Source organism: Trachymyrmex cornetzi, unplaced genomic scaffold (assembly GCF_001594075.2).
Source record: "Trachymyrmex cornetzi isolate Tcor2-1 unplaced genomic scaffold, Tcor1.1 scaffold474, whole genome shotgun sequence".
NCBI lineage: Eukaryota > Metazoa > Arthropoda > Insecta > Hymenoptera > Formicidae > Trachymyrmex > Trachymyrmex cornetzi.
The window spans coordinates 27,118-31,861 of record NW_017299552.1 but is presented as its reverse complement, the minus strand read 5'-3'; positions in this window follow the sequence as shown (position 1 = coordinate 31,861).

Below are 4,744 nucleotides of genomic sequence, written 5' to 3'. Positions count from 1 at the left end.
CATTTTCATACTTATCAATGTATTCTCTAAAGAAGGATGTTAAAAAGAGGTCGATATTTGTTTTTATTTACACAAAGGTGTAAATAAAAGAAATAGCGATTTTTTTCATAGATTTTAACCTCCTGAATACGATAACGTTAATAAAAAGTTCGGGATCGATAGGGAACACTTTGAAAATTGAGCATGAACATGATGTATTTAAACAAATTTCAATATTCTTGTTTACTTTCTAATATATTCCTCAAATGCCACGAACTTTTTAATAATATTAAGAGATCGAAATCTATAAAAAACGCTATTCCTTTTACTTACACCTTTGCGGGTAAAAATCGGTCTTTTTTAAATATCTTTCTTAGCATGAAATCTCACTCTAACAGAGTGAAAATACGGTCATTTTTAGAGAATAGTGAAAATATATCACTTCTTTTGAAAAAGAATAAAAATTGTCACTCTTTTTCAAGAAGTGAAATATTTTCACTGTTTTCCAAACATAGCCGTATTTTCACTCCCTTAGAGTGAGATTTTATTCCAAGAAATTTGGAGAGTAAATTCAACATTTATTCAATACATGTTTGTTGCACATTCCAGTGCAACAATATTATAATTTCATCAACGACAATAAAATATATCATATAATTCACTAAGGATAATTATGCAATGCTAGCGGCGCAGAGATATTAGCGAATCAATTTGCATCCTGAGAAATAATTTTGGATGCGCGCTTGCATGTATGCACTATGGGAGGACCTATTATGTGTTTATATCGTTATCGTTAGACTCGAATATTCGTGAAACAACAACGCGTGCCAGTTGCAATCCGGCCAGGCTTAATAATTTGATTAATTGCAACGGATATGCGCGTTTGTCCTACTGTTTAATTTGAATCAATTCTCCGGTGTATACCAGGATTATTGTGAATTGAGTCACATAAAAATTCCTGCTGCTGTTGTCGCTGAATTTTATCTTGCTTTGTTCAACAGCAAACGGAAGTTTAGATAAACTGCTGTATCTTTAGTAAATACTCATATATCTTTAAACGCCTTTTTAACGACTTGTTATTATATTGCACTAACTTCTGTAAGATTTACTGACTTATCATATACTTATGTAATGCTATTCCCTATATATATATATATATATATACATATATATAAAACACATTTTATAAATACGATTTGTTCATTATTTATTCTGCTATTAGTATTAACCAGGGTTGAAAATGTTACTTTATAAAAGTAACTTGTTATCATTGTTCGTTACTGATTTGTTATCATTATTATTATTCAAACAGTAACAAGTTGTTATATTCAATTTTCGTTACTTTTTCATCGAATTTTGATGATCCCTTTTTAGAATAGTATCCAATTATCTTATTCACTAATTGACCAATTCAACATGAAATCTAGTATAGTCGTTATGATGATTGTGGTTAATCGCAACATAGTCAAACATGATACTTTGTTCTTTCAAAACTCATCAATTATGCACGTTCCATAAACATGTATTGTATGTACAAAGTAACCATATTATGTTTGTTACCGTTCCTGCCTAAAAAAAAGTAATTGTCACGGATGTTATAAGTAATGCGTTACATTCCAACTTAGCTATTAACGTGTATATTATTACATTATTACATTATTATATACGTGTATATTGAAATTGAAACGTTTTCTAATGATAATGCATTTATAATATCTCTTGATAATTTTATAATATCTATTATTACACCGATGCTATTTTTGACTATGTTATCTCATATAGGTAATTCGAGTCTTTTGTTTCAAGAATGTTTCCATAATATTGCTCTGATTGATATTGCAAAACGAATAAGATAAAATATTCAAATATATGTATGCTGATGAGGAACGATGCTTCTTTGCAGCATCTAAAATTTTAGTTAGAGATTTGAAAATAATTTTATTAAATTGTCAAGTATGACTCAAATGATGAGCATCCTACAAAAAATTATGACATTTTAATCATTAACTTGAGCGTTCTACATAATTACACAGTAGAAAACATTTTGTATTTGTTAATATTCTTGAGGCTTCCACAGGTGCTTTTTATATAAAGATTATGCGTTTCGCGGTTTTTCTCTGTGTCCAAAAACGTTGGCATTCCAAAAATGGATCTGGACACGGAAAAAACCCGCGAAACGCATAATCTTTATTTTGTATTTGTATTAGAAACGTTCACTCATCCTTGTTAAAATTTTATGTTAAATTTTTAACATGTTTGAATGTTAATTTAATATAATATGACTATGTTATTTAAACATTTTGTATTAAATTGATATTCAACCTTTTTCAGTGTAAAAATAACCCAATTTATGAATAATTAAACAATGTTAAAATAATGTATTTTAAAACGTAAATTCTGATGGTTTCTGCACACAGAACGCAGCAACGTTTACCGTGCAGCGGAAGTTGACGCGAGAACCAATCAATTTATTGCTTTTTCATAAAAAATAATTGGCTACTGCACTAACTTCCGCGGCGCGGCAAGCGTTACCGCGTTCTATGTGCAGGAGCCATAAGACGAATAGAATACATGTTAATTTAATATAAATGTTATTTTACTGAAAAAATATGCTTCCACAGCTTGCTTACAAATTGTGTCAGTGTTACATTTTTGTGTTAATTTTTTAATATAATATTTGTGTTACCTTCTAATATATTTATCTTGTATTAAATTAACACAAAAATGTGGATAGACCGTTTGGGACATATGAAATGTACGAAATCTGTTGAATTTTCCAACGGTATATTTTGATGGTTAAACAAAGTTATTTTTAGATCTATACTTAGCTAAAAAAATTTTAAATATATCAGCGAAATAGTTCTTTCTGTGTAGGATATATTTATTTATAACTTTTAACACTACTTCTCACTAAAAATTATACCTGCATGAATCCTATATAGATAAATACTTCAAATTGAAGCAAAAAATCAAATTTGTGATAGTATTCATTCCATTCGCGATGCATATATGCAAATAATGGCTCAAGCATGCTATCTTTGCTGAACCGGAAACGAAGGCAGTATAGTGAGTTGCGACAGACTGTGAGGGACATCTATAATTCAGGTTACGAGTGTGGAGCGGCAGAATCGAGAAATAGCCGGTGCAGTCTCGGGAAAAGAAGGAAGAAGTATAGAAGATAAACCCGGTATAAAAGAGAGAATAGGTAACAGAAATTGCGAGTGGATATCGCGCGAGAAAGAAAGCAAGATGGAAACTAAGGAAGGGAAGAAGGGAGCATGAGTGCCAATGCCGTTTGGAGGTCCAAGTGCGTCTGAGAGGCTAGTAATTTCTTTTTATATCCATCCAACTCGATTCGAGTCGTTGCTTTTCCGCTTTCAACCCTCGTATTTATTGCTCACGGCGTTAACACTTTGCCGAGGATTGTGCGACGGAATTTCCTCGTTATAAGAAATTGGAAACAAAGTTTTTCTCGCAAAAACGATTCGTTCGTGGGTATTGTTATAGTTTAATATATCTAAATTGTAGAGGAAGGTCACCGATACCGATATATCACTTTGTTTTTAGACAATATTTTTTAAACAAAAAAAAGGTAAAAATACAACTTCAAAAACATAAATACAAAATAAAAAGTGTCTTCTATCAGATAGTATAAGCAATTTTTATAATACTGTTTGCAATTTTGCAATAATTAAGTTTTTCGTAAGTTATACAAAAATGAGCGTCTGACAAAATGGGCTCCAAGATATAGTAGGCAATAACACCAACATTCCTATTTTATGAATAAAGATATATCCTATTCTGTAAAGGAAACTAATTTATGAAACTATAAACATTTAAAATGACATAATATTATCAATAATACAGTCACTATTATTTTAGTTACGCAATTTGCAAAAGAACACCGTAAGAATTTTCTTCTCGGATCCATAGAATTGGTTTTTAGATGATTTGGTATAGAAATAAGCCATCAATATATGAATTATGAGTTTGTACTTCTTTAATTAGCTAAACAGATCATGATTTTATCAGTATAATAAAGTATTAATAAAGTGCAATAGTTAGTTTCTGAGAAATAAGGGGGTGTCACTTTAGGAGACCTATGTCAGTATCGGTGACTTTCCTCTACATATAAAACATGAAAGTAGAAGTATTTGTTTGACTATCATGTCACTGGGATAGTCATAGTTTGTTTTTATTTTAAGATTATCTTAAGTGTAATATTTTAAAATGCTAATACGACTATAACTTATGACATCTTAAGAATGTATTTAAGATGATCTTAAATATAGAACCAATTATGAATACCAATCATTTTTCAGTTTTTGTAAAAAATATTAATTAATGCCATATGTTTACTTTTAATCTCAAAGTCTAAATGATGACACGTGAATTAACAATATAATAAGTTAAACTAGATCACTATATGAATAAATCAAATAAGTAAAGAAAATTACGAATATGATCGGAACTAAATCTTTGTATAGTAAAGGAATTGTTCCTTTTTGCGTATGTGTACGCTATTTTCTTTGCATTTGCCTTATTCCTTGTTGTATCTCTTTCATGATAGGTTTACACTCTAAACGACGGAGTATAAGAATGGCCAAAATTGTCCTGAATGGACACCTTTAAAACCTATGCAGTTGTCATTTTAGAAGTCCATACATTCATAAAAAAAATGCTTATTTATCCAGGAAAGCTTGGGAAACCTTCCAAAAATAATAAAATAGGTCGTTTAAACTGCAAAGAAATTCATTTTGTTTCT